At 38.8% G+C, this 16,957-nt stretch overlaps 1 protein-coding gene across 4 annotated transcripts in view; it reads left to right on the top strand.

The window, feature by feature from the left end:
* The first annotated feature begins 432 nt into the window (after positions 1–432).
* The window catches only part of HDX (highly divergent homeobox), a 216,047-nt gene continuing 199,522 nt past the window's right edge, over positions 433–16,957 (top strand). For all 4 annotated transcript variants that reach the window (XM_078363499.1, XM_078363498.1, XM_078363497.1 and 1 more), the window contains exon 1: positions 433–550. The gene's annotated coding sequence lies outside the window, so the exon portion shown is untranslated. The remainder of the gene's footprint in view (positions 551–16,957) is intronic.

The following is a 16,957-nucleotide window of genomic DNA, read 5'->3' as shown; positions in this document are numbered from 1 at the left end:
GCTTGATGGACACCCTATTGATTTTAGTAAAACTGAATATGTAACTGTCAATTGAACACTGACCACAAAATACTGTATTTCTTTATGCTATCACTTGGTTTTGGCAGCATGTAACAATTTTGTTAAAAGCCAGTCTCAAGTTGGAAGGCCAGGCAGTACCTGCTCAAATGGCTGGCATGTTACTACTATAGTCACAGGGGATGCTTGGTGTTCACAGCTATTCAGGAAGGTATAGAGAGCCCTGGCCATAGATGTAGCTGATTTGTGCGGGGGAAGAGGCAGCTCAGTTGCAGGCAGCCATCTCTCTTCCCCCTCCCCACTCTTGGGTTCTGGGCTGAGGCCAGGGACTGTCCTGAGCTGATCGCAAGCTCCCATTGGCCGCTGTCTTTTGTGACGTCACGATCATGATGAGAATTGATGATCGGACACGCTGATTTCATTGTCTGAAGCGGCAGTGGAGACCCAAGAAAAATCTCGCTGAATCCGCCTGCCCCAGCAGTGGCCTGATCTGGGTTCCGGTGATCTCTTTGGTAACCACACCACACCCGAGGTAAGCACTCAACACTGAGTGGGTGTGAAGGGCGAAGGAGGGAGGGCAAGGCACCGGGATAACGCTTTTCCCAGTTTGGGGCGGGGTGGGGGGGGTTCATAGGTTCCGTGGCCTAAACAGGCAGCCAACAAACTGGTGTGGGTCCTACGGAGCCAAGTGCTTCTATCCTCCTAGCTAAGGTTGGCGGCTGAGTGAGGTTAGAAACGAATTGCCGATAGAGATACAACGGGGATTGCCAGAGAGGGAAGAACCTTGCTCCGGGAGAGAGCGATGTTTGGGACGCGCTTCTGGCCGGGTAGTAGGAGGAAGTGGCGCCTTTTTCTCCGAAGAAAGGAGAGGATTGAATTCTACCACTTCTAGATTTCACTGGACAGTAGATTTCTCACAGCCTTACTCAAAGACACTGAGAGTGCTGCGCCTGCGCATTAGCACCTTGGTGGGGGCGGGGTGAGTCACAGTGAGGAGAATAGGCGTGGAGTTTGCACAGGCGCTGTTTCTGTTTCACTGGAGGAGGTGGGGCTGAGCCATTTCTGGGCGGAATTTGGAAAGTAGAGACCAGAGAAAATCCGAGGCCTTGTGCTGTTTCAGGCACCAGTTGATGGGGAGGGATCTGCCATTTAGTTTAATCTGGCCTGCTGAGTATATCTAGCTTCAAAATGGCCCTTATAAATTTGAGAAGACAAATTCTTAATTTCCAGATATTAGATGTTGAATAACGAAATAAACTCTAGAAGAATTTGTGGAATAGAAGTTTATCAGATAAGAAACTGTTTGGAAAAATAAACACTATTCAAATCAATCTAACCTTTAATCTTAAAGGAGCTCTGATTTGGGTTGACAATGATTTTGATCCTTAAATTCTTTGGAAAGACAGAATGAAGTTCATTGTGGAGGCTCAGAGTAAGAAATTTTTCTTTTTTGTCTTTTTTTTTTCTTCTTGGAACAATCTGTTATAAATCTTTAATCTTTATATCAAGTTTGATGCTAAGTCCATCTTCTTTCTCTGTGTCTCTGTTAGAATCACTGAAGTCAAATATTATTTTGAGAGACCCTTTCCTGCACCCCTTCATTGGGAAGGAAGTTATGTTACTTATATTAAGGATTTTATTACTCAACAGTTTTGGGGAACAATGAAGAACAACCTGCCTATTCTTGATAAATAGATTGTACAGTATTGTTATTAATTGCCCTCCACAGTCTCATGATAGACTCCTGAAATTTTACAGAGGAATCTGAATTTTTCTCTACTTCTCATAGTTAATGGATTATCAAGTACTGGTAAATTTTTCTTTGAAAGCCTTCTCACACCATTTCTCCTTTACAATCTAAACTCTCATCACCACCCATCTAGTCACTGTAGGAGCTTCCTAGGCAGTCTTCACCTGTGCCCCAAATCCTTAATGGTTTGTGGACATTTCTTTCAACAAATCACTTTCTTTCACCAATGTATTCGTGGCCCTTTATTTTCTATTGTTTCAAGCCTAATTCCACCTGACTTTCACAGAACTTCATAATCTGGCCTCATTGTAATGCAGGAGCCTTATTTTTCTTTATTCTTCAGTTCACAACTCTCGTTAATGTTCACTTATAGAGAACAATTTACCTCTGTAACTTTGCACCTTACACCACTACTATCCACTTCACCTAGGATGACCCCTCTTATACATAATTCACATCTTATCCACTTTGGAAACTCAACTCAAGTTACACCCCTCCATAAGTGCCTTTCAAATCAATCTAACCCAAATGTTCCTGACCTCACTTTTCCTAGAATTTCCACATCAATTCTTGTATTTGTCACTTGCTTGTAGGCTGCTTTGTATTGTCTTCTTAGTTGTTGTTGTGTGTGTGTGTGTGTGTTAGACTGGAATCCTCAACTGGATTTTAAAGCCTTCCTTAAGGGTTGGGACTGTGCCTCTATTTCTTTTTCTGCCCATAGTACCTAATTGAATAATCAAAATAGCTGTAGCTATATACGTTCTTTTTTCCCCTAGAAAACAATTTCCTGGGAAATGAAGCAGTATTTTTATAGAGAGAACTGTATACATGTGAAAGCTTATTCATCGTTGGTCAGACAAGAGACCCTGCAATGATAAAATAAACCTGAATGTAAGTCAGAGGAAAGGAATTACACAGATCTCTATTTACTGGGTGGCCTTCAAATAAATCATGTCCTCATAAACAAGATCAAGGGAGGGAACACCATGCCAGAAGCGGTTCTGTCTGTAATTATCTCAGTTTGAAAAATACTAAAGATGTATTTCATTGTTCTATACTTCTCTTTGATGACATTGTATCAAGTATCTTTAAAAATATACAAATTACTCACTTTTTTATTACATTTTATCTAGAGTTGCTATCTTATATTGCCTATTCCTGATAGTGTTCATGTGTATATCTCTTGAATCGTAAATGACCATTGTGATGGTTGTTATAATATAATTGCTATTACATATTGGTTGTCACTTTGCTATCCTTTAGGCTTCAAATTGCATTGTTCTGCAGAGCTCAAGTTTTACTTGAATGACAGTGTGATCATGGTTTAATACAGAGGTTTTTCACATATTTCACTTTGGCTACTGCCTCACTTTGAGGTAGCATCCCAATATTACATAAAGGTTTTTGCGTTAGAAATGTGGATTAAAAGCAGTCCAGAAGGGTGTTGTAACCTGTAAATTAGAACATCATTATTTCAGATTATTGTAAGGGAACTATGAATGTTATTTATTATAAGGGAAAATCCTTTGACCTTTTCTCTGATTACCTACATTATATGAATCTCCTCAAAGCAGTTTTAGCTTATAGCCAGTTTTCATAGCAATTGAGACTTTCCTGGACATTTACATGTAGACCAACAAAGAAGACTGATCAAACTTAAGCGACTCTGGATAGAATATGGTGCTTAGAAATATGCTGTTAAGTTTAGAGAACCCAAAATAAAATATGAAAAAAAATGAGTGTGACATGTGTTTTTTAAGGTTGATTTTACAATTTCTGTCTGGGAGGGTGGCATTGGGTTTTCTCATTTAAGCTGTAGAGCTTGAGTTGGAAGAAATTTTGTAATGATAAGCCAATCCCTTTATTTTACAAGTGAAGAATCTGAAGCCCAAAGAAGTGAGGTACTTTACCTTCATTAATAAACAGTAATAGTTATTAAGCACTTAGTGCCAGATGTTGTGCTAAAAACTTTATATATCTTATTACATTTAAACATAATGAGTGTATAGTATTGTTTCCCATTTACAAATCAGAAAACATATTTCAAAGCAGTTGATTTGCCTGGGACCACACAGCTACTATATGTCACCGTCAAGATCCAAATACGGGTTTGACTTGTAATCACCAAGTTGTGCTTGACCAAGGTCATATGATGAACTTTTGGCAGAGATTTTGCTAGCATCTAAATCTCTGAAGTCTGAGACGTGTGTGTGTGTGTGTGTGTGTGTGTGTGTGCATATGTTCCATTAATACCACATCACTTCTACAAAGTCAGAGGTGTGTAAGATTGCCCAAATAAATGGTGTACACTTGTATTTGTTTTAAGTGTTTTATTAAACCACACTCTCTCAGTCTTGTTTCAAAAAATATGGTATGAAACTTTCCATAAAAAACATTTTAAAAACATTAATTTTTTTCTGCTTTTAAAATTTAAAATTGAATTACTCTTCCAGACAGAATTATATTTTTATAGTGTAATCTTAAACAGAATAACCAAAATCTGAATTGTTGATTTTTATTTTATTGTGGAGTCAGTGAGCTAAAACTGAAATTGGTGGCTTCTTAATATACTTGCATTGAGTACATTATATCTAAGTACACTAGATTGGAAGCAAATATTGATAATTTTTTAGATTTATTATGCATAAGAAGGGAGCTCAAGACACTAGCATATTCAGAAGCTATCCCTGATATACCTTTACAGTCTGCATAAAATTTTAAGGATGTAAGTTGAAACCTGTCTCTGCAAATGGGGTCATTCTTGTGCCAACTAGTAGCACAATTGCCCGGATTAAACCAGAGATCTAGTTACAAAGCAACTGAATACATGAAATTATACTGTCAGTCAATTAAATGCCACACATTACCTCTTCCAGCTGAGGAAATCTAGAACAGCATCTGTCTAACCTTTCTGGTCTCCGGTTGTTTCACAACTAGACATATGTCCATTTGGGTTGATCCTTAGAATCTTTAAACCTATGATTTGTCATGGTGGCAAAAATTTAGCAAACTGTCTCCTTAAACTCTTTTCCCTTGGAGTTAGGGACAATTTCTTTCAAGGTTCTAAAAACAGTCATGCAAACATGTGACTTACATATTCCCACTAAGCACTTTTGTTATTAGGCAAATATTAGTTTATGGTGCTCATGCAAGGTCATATAACTACTAAGTGGCAAAGCCAGAATTTGTGGGCAGGTGTTATTCTAGACACTGCATGCTCAACTGTTCAGCTGCTAGGCTATAGCTTAAGGAGCTATAGAGTGAGGCCTATTTTCATTGTTTCTTCAAAATCATTTATACACATATATACACACATATACAAATAAATTTATATATATACACACATATATATATATACATGTATACATGTATATATATATATGTGTGTATATGTGTAACACATGTATATTTTCCACCTAATTTCTTTTCTTCTTCTGAGCCTCTAATACCTACAATATTTTTCTTTATTTTTCCTCAGTGGAGGTTACATTTTTTAAATAAATAAAGGCGGAAATTTAGGGGAAAGGGCTCATTGTGTTGAGCTCCAATGGCTTCACTGGCAGAAGGCATGTAGACTCATATTCCTTCTTACTGTCAAACCAACCGATGTTGAAAGTACTACATGAGTGGATTTTATTAAAAAGTAGATTATACTATTATATAACTTTTCTAATACATCAATTTATTTATTTATTTATTTTTTTAATTGCATTTTAGGTTTTGGGGTACGTGTGCAGAACATGCAAGACAGTTCCATAGGTACACACATGGCAGTGGGTTTTGCTTCCTTTCTCCCCTTCACCCACATTTGGCATTTCTCCCCAGGCTATCCCTCCCCAGCTCCCCCTGCACTGACCCTCCCCTTTTCCCCCAATAGACCCCAGTGATTAGTACTCCCCTCCCTGTGTCCATGTGTTCTCATTTTTCGTCACCTGCCTATGAGTGAGAATATGCGGTATTTCATTTTTGTTCTTGTGTCAGTTTGCTGAGAATGATGTTCTCCAGATTCATCCATGTCCCTACAAACGACACGAACTCATCATTTTTGATGGCTGCATAATATTCCATGGTGTATATGTGCCACGTTTTCCCAATCCAGTCTATTGTCAATGGGCATTTGGGTTGGTTCCAGGTCTTTGGTATTGTAAACAGTGCTGCAATGAACATTCGTGTACATGTGTCCTTATAATAGAACGATTTATAGTCCTTTGGATACATACACAGTAATGGGATTGCTGGGTCAAATGGAATTTCGATTTCTAAGGCCTTGAGGAATCACCACACTGTCTTCCACAATGGTTGAACTAATTTACACTCCCACCAACAGTGTAAAAGTGTTCCTATTTCTCCACATCCTCTCCGGCATCTGCTGTCTCCAGATTTTTTAATGATCACCATTCTAACTGGCGTGAGATGGTATCTCAATGTGGTTTTGATTTGCATCTCTCTAATGACCAGTGATGATGAGCATTTTCTCATATGTTTGCTGGCCTCATGTATGATTTCTTTTGTCAAGTGTCTGTTCATATCCTTTGCACATTTTTGAATGGGCTTGTTTGTTTTTTTCCTGTAAATCTGTTTGAGTTCTTTGTAAATTCTGGATAACAGCCCTTTGTCAGATGGGTAAACTGCAAACATTTTCTCCGATTCACTCTAGTGACTGTTTCTATTGCCGTGCAGAAGCTGTGGAGTTTCATTAGGTCCCATTTGTCTATTTTGGCTTTTGTTGCCAATGCTTTTGGTGTTTTGTTCATGAAGTCCTTGCCTACTCCTATGTCCTGAATGGTTTTGCCTAGATTTTCTTCCAGGGTTTTTATGGTGCCAGGTCTTATGTTTAAGTCTTTAATCCATCTGGAGTTAATTTTAGTGTAAGGTGTCAGGAAGGGGTCCAGTTTCTGCTTTCTGCACATGGCTAGCCAGTTTTCCTAACACCATTTATTAAACAGGGAATCCTTTCCCCATTGCTTGTTTTTGTCAGGTTTATCAAAGATTGTATGGTTGTGGATATGTTGTGTTGCCTCCGATGCCTCTGTTTTGTTCCATTGGTCTATATCTCTGTTTTGGTACCAGTACCATGCTGTTTTGATTACTGTAGCCTAGTAGTATAGTTTGAAATCCGGTAGTGTGATGTCCCCCGCTGTGTTCTTTTTGCTTAGAATTGACTTGGCTATGCAGGCTCTCTTTTGGTTCCATATGAAGTTCATGGTGGTTTTTTCCAGTTCTGTGAAGAAAGTCAGTGGTTGCTTGATGGGGATAGCATTGATTCTGTAAATTACTTTGGGCAGTATAGCCATTTTCACAATATTAATTCTTCCTAACCATGAACATGGAATGTTTCTCCATCGGTCTGTGTCCTGTCTGATTTCATTGAGCAGTGGTTTGTAGTTTTCCTTGAAGAGATCCCTTACATTCCTTGTGAGTTGTATTCTTAGGTATTTTATTCTTTTTGTAGCAGTTGTGAATGGCAGTTCGTTCTTGATTTGGCTCTCTTTTAGTCTGTTATTTGTGTAGAGGAATGCTTGTGAGTTTTGCACATTGATTTTATATCCTGAGACTTTGCTGAAGTTGCTTATCAGTTTCAGGAGTTTTTGGGCTGAGGCGATGGGGTCTTCTAGGTATACTATCATGTCATCTGCAAATAGAGACAATTTGGCTTTCACCTTTCCTATTTGAATACCCGTTATTTCTTTTTCTTGCCTGATTGCTGCGGCTAGAACTTCCAGTACTATATTGAATAGGAGTGGTGAAAGAGGGCATCCTTGTCTAGTGCCGGATTTCAAAGGGAATGCTTCCAGTTTTTGCCCATTCAGTATGATATTGGCTGTTGGTTTGTCGTAAATAGCTTTTATTACTTTGAGATACGTTCCATCGATACGGAGTTTATTGAGCGTTTTTAGCATAAAGGGCTGTTGAATTTTGTCAAATGCTTTCTCTGCATCAATTGAGATAATCGTGTGGTTTTTGTTTCTGGTTCAGTTTATGTGGTGAATTACGTTTATAGACTTGGGTGTGTTGAACCAGCCTTGCATCCCCAGGATGAATCCTACTTGATCATGGTGGATAAGTTTTTTGATTTGCTGTTGTAATCGGCTTGCCAATATTTTATTGAAGATTTTTGCATCTATGTTCATCATGGATATTGGCCTGAAGTTTTCTTTTCTTGTTGGGTCTCTGCCGGGTTTTGGTATCAGGATGATGTTGGTCTCATAAAATGATTTGGGAAGAATTCCCTCTTTTTGGATTCTTTGGAATAGTTTCAGAAGGAATGGTACCAGCTTTTCTTTGTGTGTCTGGTAGAATTCGGCTGTGAACCCATCTGGACTTGGGCTTTTTTGTGTGTGGTAGGCTCTTAATTGCTGACTCGACTTCTGATCTTGTTTTGCATTTGCTGAGGAGTGCTTTACTTCCAATTATGTGGTCAATTTTAGAGTAGGTGTGATGTGGTGCTGAGAAAAATGTATATTCTGCGGATTTATGGTGGAGCTTTCTGTAAATGTCTATCAGGTTTGCTTGTTCCAGGTCTGAGTTCAAGCTCTGGATATCCTTGTTGATTTTCTGTGTGGTTGATCTGTCTAATATCGACAGTGGAGTATTAAAATCTCCCACTATTATTGTGTGGGAGTCTAAGTCTTTTTGTAAGTCATTAAGAACTTGCCTTATTTATCTGCGTGCTCCTTTATTGGGTCCATATATGTTTAGGGTCGTTAGCTCTTCTTGTTGTATCAGTCCTTTTACCATTATGTAATGACCTTTTTGTCTCTTTTGGTCTTTGTTGCTTTAAAGTCTATTTTATCAGAGATGAGAATTCCAACTCCTGCTTTTTTTTGCTCTGCATTTGCTTGGTAAATCTTCCTCCATCCCTTTATTTTGAGCTTTTGTGTATCTTTGCATGTGAGATGGGTTTCCTGGATACAGCACACTGATGGGTTTTGGTTTTTTATCCAATTTGCCAGTCTGTGTCTTTTGATTGGTGCATTTAGCCCATTTGCATTTAGGGTTAATATTTTTATGTGTTTATTTGATAATGCCATTTTTATGCTAGCTGGCTGTTTTGCCTGTTAGTTGATGTAGATTCTTCATTATGTTGATGCTCTTTAGCATTTAGTGTGATTTTGGAATGTCTGGTACTGGTTGTTCCTTTCCATATGTAGTGCCTCTTTCAGGAGCTCTTGTAAAGCAGGCCTGGTGGTTACAAAATCTCTGAGTACTTGCTTGTTCACAAAGGATTTCATTTTTCCTTCACTTCTGAAGCTCAGTTTGGCTGGATATGAAATTCTGGGTTGAAAGTTCTTTTCTTTAAGGATGTTGAATATTGGCCCCCACTCTCTTCTGGCTTGTAGAGTTTCTGCCGAGAGATCTGCTGTGAGTCTGATGGGCTTCCCTTTGAGGGTGACCCGACCTTTCTCTCTGGCTGTCCTTAGTATTTTCTCCTTTGTTTCAACACTGGTGAATCTGACGATTATTTGCCTTGGGGTTTCTCTTCTTGTGGAATATCTTTGTGGTGTTCTCTGTATTTCCTGGATTTGAGTGTTGGCCTGCCATGCTAGGTGGGAGATATTTTCCCGAATAATATCCTGAAGAGTATTTTCCAGCTTCAATTCATTCTCTTCGTCACATTCTGGTACGCCTATCAAACGTAGGTTAGGTCTCTTCACATAGTCCCACATTTCTTGGAGACTTTGTTCATACCTTTTTGCGCTTTTTTCTCTGATCTTTGTTTCTCGTTTTATTTCATTGAGTTGCTCTTTGACTTCTGATATTCTTTCTTCTGCTTGGTCAATTCGGCTGTTGAACCTTGTGCATGCTTCGCGAAGTTCTTGTGTTGTGTTTTTCAGCTCCTTCAATTCATTCATATTCCCCTCTAAGGTATCCATTCTTGTTATCATTTTCTCGAATCTTTTTTCAAATCTTTTTCAAGGTTCTTAGTTCCTTTGCATTGATTTAAAACATGTTCTTTTAGCTCACAAACGTTTCTCATTATCCACCTTCTGAAGTCTAATTCCGTCATTTCGTCACAGTCATTCTCCGTCCAGCTTTGTTCCCTTGCTGGTGAGGAGTTTTGGTCCTTTCTAGGAGGTGAGGTGTTCTTGTTCAGGGTGTTTTCCGCCTTTTTGCGCTGGTTTCTTCCCATCTTTGTGGATTTATCCACCTGTCGTCTGAGTAGTTGCTGACTTTTCGATTGGGTCTCTGAGTGGATGCCCAGATTGTTGATGATGAAGTATTTGTGTTACTTGGTTTTCCTTCTACCAGCCTATCCCCTCCGCTGTATGACTGCTGAGGTTCACTCCAGGCCCTGCTTGTCTGGGGTGCACCTATAGCAGCTGCGGAACAGTGAGGGATGCTACCAGTTTCTTTTTCTGCTATCTTTGTCCCAGAATGATGCCCGCCAAATGTCAGTCGTTTGGATACATAAGGGTCAGGGAGCTGCTTGAGGAGACAGTCTGTGCTTTATAGGAGCTCAAGTGCTGAGCTGTGAGCTCTGTTGTTCATTCAGGGGTGTCAGGCTGCTACGTTTAATTCTGCTGCAGCAGAACTCATAAAAAAGAAAACCCTTTTCTTTCTCAGATGGTCTGTCTCGGGGGGGGGTTGGGGCTTTCTTTATGAGTGTCCGTTGTACTGTCCTGCCCAGCTAGGGGGCAGTCTAGTCACTGTTTTCCTGCCAAGGCTCCTCACTGCTGGTGTGAGGTCCGCCCTGTTGCTGCAGGCACTGCCTTGCTGCTGCGGTCTCCGCCCTGCTGCCACGGGCTATGCCCTGTGGCGGAGTCTTTCTGTTGTGGTGGGTTGCCTCGGCAATGGCAGGCTGCATCAGCAATGGAAGTGTACCTCAGTAGGGGTGGATTGCCTCTGTAATGGCAGACGCCCCACCCCACGGAGCTGCACCGTCCTAGGTTCAGCTGTGCCCTCAGTGAAACTCTCCACCCAGAGCGTTTGGAATTGCCATTTTGTTTGTCCCACTGCGCTGGCCCAAACGCCATTTCCCTGGAATTTCCTGGCCTGGCTCTCTGTCCAAGTCCCGTTCAATCAGTTGGATATTCCAATCTGCCCTCCCAAGTCTCAGATTGTCAGTTCAACAGGGAACCCGGACCTGTGCGCTTTTTGCGGCGTGCTATGGAGTGCTGCTGTGGCGCCGGCTGCCCCAGCCAAAACCGCTGCGCTGGTGTCTTGCGTCTCCCCTATACCTGGGAATTTCCCCGTCCTGTGGGCAGCAAAGATCCATCTTGAAATGTAGCCCTGACTCACCCTCTGCGTGTTCACCGAGAGCTTCAATCCTGGGTTGTTCTCACCATGCCATCTTGAGTCGGTCTACCACATCAATTTATTAATTCAATAGTTTCTTCCTTGTTTAACTTAATCTACCTATTGTATGTTTTATGGATGGAATAGCTGTGCCATTAAGAAAGTAATTATCTGAGACACATTTTCCAAATAGCTTTGCCCTTTCATAGACTGAAAATTTGTTGTGTTGAAACCTCCTTGTATTATTCTTTTTCCACACTACTATAAATAACTTCTCAAGACTGGGTAATTTATAAAGAAAATATATTTAATTGACTCACAGTTTTGCATGGCTGGGGAGGCCTGAGGAAATTTACAATCATGGTGGAAGTAGAAAGAAATGGAATGCATGTCTTACATGGCAGCATGAGAGAGAAAGAGCTAGGTGGGAGCTGCCAAACACTTTTACACCACCTCACTCATGATCATGAGAACAGCATGGGGGAAACCATTCCCATGATCCAGTCGTCTTCCACCAGGCTACTCCCTCTAAATGTGGGGATTACACTTCCAGATGAGACTTGGGTGGGAACACAGAGCCAAACCATATCACCCCTCAACAAAGTAACAGTTGGAAGAGATCCAAGCATTATAAAATGTGGAAGAGATCCAAGCATTATAAAATGTGGAAAAATGTATTAGTGGGAAGTATTGCGTTAGGTATTAGAATGTCCAGCCTTGACTCCTCCTTATTATTCTAAGAAAAAAATATAACCACATGGATTTATTTTTGAGTTTATATGTTAGTTATTAAATTAATGAGTCAGTCATTTTATTTAGAACCTATAGGCTCACTAATAAATGGTAAAATAAACCATCTAACTAATAAAAGATGTTGAAAGTCAGTTTGAGATTATTTTTCTTCTCCCAACTAGTAATATTGGATATAGAGAAAAACTTTTTGAATTCAGCATTGTTTGTAATATGGAGCCTCAGATCAGGATTGGTGAATCCCTCCCTTGCTTTTTAAAGTGTGTTCTGTAGAGTGGCAACGTGGACATCACCTGGGAGATTCCATTCTGAAGTATACACTGTATCATTAAGAGAAAAAGACACCAATGTAATTGGTAAAATTGATAAGCTTCTGAGTATATCCACTTACATTGGTGATAGCAGTGGCTTTACCATTGAAATGATATTTATCCTAATTACTTTTCAATAGAGTGATACAGAAAAATATAGTTCTATTGGGTTCACTGTCACCAACATCCTCAAAAGGAATGATATGTTGTCTCTTCTCTGCCATAACATGTCACCACAAAATTATTGCCATAGAACAACCCCAATTTATTATCTTACAGTTCTGGAAGGCACAAATCTAAATGGGTCTCACTGGGTTAAAATACATGTGTCAGCAGCACTTTCCTCTTTGGCAGCTCTAGGGAAGGTTCTGTTTCCTTGACTTCTCCAACTTTTAGAGGCTACTCAAAAAACAAAAGCAAATTTTTTTCTACGCTAACAAAATCTATCTTTGGGTCTCTGTTTGAGATATTCTGCCTTAAGTATGTTTTGTTTTTGTTTTATTTTTTTCATTTGAAGCACAAAGAAGGAGTTTTACCTGCGGCCATCAGATTTGGGGTCATACTCTATGAGGCTTTCAAGTCATTTTGCAATTTTTCTTTAATTTTTTTTTGCCAAGAAGTCTTGAACATGATTACATTATGCATGTTCTTACTCTTTAAAGTATTTGTGGGAATAATCCTTCTTTATTTGATTGACAAAAAGATAATATTTATACTGTATAACATGATGATTGGATATATATAAATACATTGTGGAATAACTAAATCAAGCTAATAACATGTCTGTTACCTCACATACTTATTTTGTGGTGAAAACATGTAAATCCACTCTCTTAGCAATTTTCAAGTATCCAATACATTGTTATTAACTGTGGTCGACATGTTGCACAATAGACCTCTTGAACTTATTCTTCTTGTCTAACTAAAATTTTGTATACTTTGATCAATATCTACCCAATCCCTCACTGTTCCCCAGCCTTGGTAACTATCATTCTACTCTCTGCTTCTATAAGTTTGACCTTTTCTTAGATTCCACATATGTGAGATCATACAGTATCTGTCTTTCTGTGCCTGGCTTATTTCTCTTAACATAAAGTCTTCGAGGTTCCTCCATGCAGTTGCCAATGACAAGATTATTTTTTCTTTGTTAACGCTGAATGGTATTCCATTTTGTATATATGCCACATTTTCTTTATCCATTCATCTGTTGATAGACACTTAGGTTGACTCCATGCCTTGGCTACTGTGAATGATACTTCAGTAAGGGAACATGGGAGTGCAGATATCTCTTTCACTTACTGATTTCATTTCCTTTGGCTATATATTGAGAAGTGGGATTGCTGGATCAGATATGGAGGTAGGTGGTTCTATTCTTAATATTTGAGGAACCCCTATACTATTTACCATAATGACTGTACCAATTTACATCCCCATGAAATGTGTACAAGAGTTTCCTTTTCTCAGTGGGGAAAATTTATGCATCCACATTTTCATTATTTAAATACACATGTGTTTGTATGTTGTTTCTGTACTATATATGTGTGTGTTTATATAATGTTACCTCCTTACCACTTGATGGTGTATTTTGAGGGATCTCCCTCTAACCTCTTATGAGCAGGATGTGTGCCTAAACCTCTTTTCCTCTAAATATGTGCAGGTTGATGTAAAATCAGGAATGGGTATTATAAGATAATTAGACAGTCCATCTCTTTACATACTTCCCTCATAGTAAATTAAAATACAACCTACATTTAAAGGTATTATCAAGACTGTGATTTGCAAGATTGTAAAATGATAGCAGTCAATGATTGTGGCAGTGCAAACACTCTCTAGTGAAAGGTAGAAGTGGTTTACTTGCACATTATTTTAGGGCTAGAAATGTACAAAGAAACACAATTTAGTGAAACAAAATTTACTCAACAAATACGTATGAATCAAGGTACTACTTAGCTCATTAGAAGACTCTGGTCTCCTCTCAATGGTCATTAGTGCTATATATCACTGTCATATGTTCTGTATGGATGGATGCATGTGGGATTGCATAAAAACAGAGCTAAAGGTAATTAGTCATTCAGTTGAGTCCCTGTTTATGCTTTTGTCATTCAGCTGTTTATCCATTTGAAATTGATCTTTTTACTTATTTTAGTATTTTAAATTTTTTTATTTTTAACTTTTATGGGTACATAGTAGGTGTATACATTTATGGGGTACATGAGATATTTTGATACAAGCATACAGTGCATAATAATCACATCATGGTAAATGGGATTATCCATTCCCTCAAGCATTTACCCTTTGTGTTACAAACAATTCAGTTATACTCTTTTAATTATTTCAAAATACAGAATTATTTTGACTGTAGTCACCCTGTTGTGCTATCAAATACTAGGGATTTATTCTTTCTAAATATCTGAGGATATGATTAGGTATTTATAGTTTAAGGTGTTTATGATTTGAACATATTAACATGTGAATTAAGCAAGCTTCATTAAAGGCTAATATATTTTTATTGGCCAAGCACAGTGGTTCACATCTGTAATCTCAGCACTTTGGGAGGCTGAAGCGGGTGGATCACGAGGTCAGAGGTTCAAGACCAGCCTGGCCAAGATGCTGAAACCTGTCTCTACTAAAAATACAAAAAAAAAAAAAATAGCCAGGCATGATGGCACATGCCTATAATCCCAGATACTTGGAAGGCTGAGGCAGAGAATAATTTGGACCTCGGAGGCAGAGGTTGCAGTGAGCCAAGACTGCACCACTGCACTCCAGCCTGGTGACGGAGCAAGACTCCGTCTCAAAAAAAAAAAAAAAGATTGACAAGTTGATGACGTTAATACATTTTTTGTCATTGATTAAACATTCTGAGATCCAGTATATTTAAGTATATTTACTTGTTAATGCATTTGTTTGGTAGAAATTCTCTTTAGAAATTACTTATTAGAGATGTAGGTATAGACATATATATCCCTTTATATTTTCATATATTTATGTGGATTATGTGCACATAAAATTATCTTGCAATTCGTTCTCATGTCACTATGAATATGTTTTATATAGCTGACAAACTGAATATTAATTACAGAATTTGAGGTTTCTTTTTTTTTTTTTTGACGGAGTCTCCCTCTGTAGCCCAGGTTGGAGTGCAGTGGCATGGTCTCGGCTCACTGCAACCTCTGCCTCTTGGATTCAGGTGATTCTCCTGTCTCAGCCATCAGAGTAGCTGGGACTATAGGCACGTGCCACCACGCCTGACTAATTTTTTGTATTTTTAGTAGAGACGGGGCGGTGTGTTTTAAAGTGAGGTCAGTGAGCAATTTCTTTGTGCCCTGAGAATGTCATATAAGTTTTTAGTAAAATCTCCTTTTGTTTCTATTTCCACTTAAGTAACAGAGGTCAATTCTTTCTCTAAAAAGAAAGATAAGAGATGCGTACAATACATTTCAGTTAATTATAGCTTAATAAACAGATAATATAGTTTCATAGTATTAGAATAGACAGGATGTCTGCCACTAGACCTTATGCTTTGAAGACACTGGAATTTATTTTTTTCAATATCTGAAAACTCTGGCAAGATGATTATAAAATTAAGCAGAGAGCAGAAACCCCGTCTCTACTAAAATACGAAAATTAGCCGGACTGGTGGCCAAAGCCTGTAATCTCAGCTACTCGGGAGGCTGAGGCAGGAAAATCACTTGAACCCAGGAGGCAGAGGTTGCAGTGAGCTGAGATAGTGCCATTGCACTCTAGCCTGGGAAACAAGAGTGAAAGCCCACCTCAAAAAAAGGAAAAGGAAAAAGGGATAGAGCTTTTTGTAAAGACGAGGATCATTTAATGTAAATGACAGCTTAAATGACAGCTTTTGAGAACAGATTTACAGTAGCAATTATTTTATACATGTTCAAAATTCATTAAGTGCAAAGTATTAGTTCGTTACTGTATGTTAATCAAGATATTTTTGGGGCCGGGCGCGGTGGCTCAAGCCTGTAATCCCAGCACTTTGGGAGGCCGAGGAGGGTGGATCACAAGGTCAAGAGATCGAGACCATCCCGGTCAACATGGTGAAACCCCGTCTCTACTAAAAATACAAAAAATTAGCTGGGCGTGGTGGCACGTGCCTGTAATCTCGGCTACTCGGGAGGCTGAGGCAGAAGAATTGCCTGAACCCAGGAGGCGGAGGTTGCAGTGAGCCGAGATCGTGCCATTGCACTCCAGCCTGGGTAACAAGAGCGAAACTCCGTCTCAAAAAAAAAAAAAAAAAAAGATATTTTTGGAAAAAAACACGGTTTAATAACAGTTTTAGTAGATGAATTCACCTAGCTTAATATGACATTTATTTATTTTTCACTATTAAGTTTATGCTAAAAAATTCTGGAGTGATTTCCATGCATATGTGGACACCATGCTATTGGTTGAACTTAACTTTCACATTCTTAAACATTTTAAGATTAAATTCTTATTGCATAGACACGGGTCACAGGATCAATCTTCCTTTTGCCATCATAATATCATAATGTACATATCCTTCATTTGAGGTTCACATATAAATTCTGTAGGAGTGGATTGATGTATGTTAAAAGAGTTATTCCCAGTAGGGCTGGCCAGTTGATGATATGTTAGCTATTAACAAAAATAGACTTGGCATAGCACATTACAGTTTATTAAGTATTTTAATGAAGATGACACATGATTTGAAGAATAGGACAAGATTTATAGTCCCATTTTCCAGATGAAAGAACTGAGGTTCCAGAGGTCAATTATTTCTGCTAAAGTCACAAGACTAGCAATTAATGAAGCTTAATAGCTTAATAGGATGTAGATATCCAGACTCCTAAAGCATTCCCACTCCACCACTCCAAAAGGTCACCTGAATTTCTGCTTATAGCAATGATGA

This window comes from Callithrix jacchus, chromosome X, assembly GCF_049354715.1.
Source record: "Callithrix jacchus isolate 240 chromosome X, calJac240_pri, whole genome shotgun sequence".
Lineage (NCBI taxonomy): Eukaryota > Metazoa > Chordata > Mammalia > Primates > Cebidae > Callithrix > Callithrix jacchus.
The sequence above is the reverse complement of the archived record's forward strand: the minus strand, read 5'-3'. Positions and strand labels throughout refer to the sequence as shown.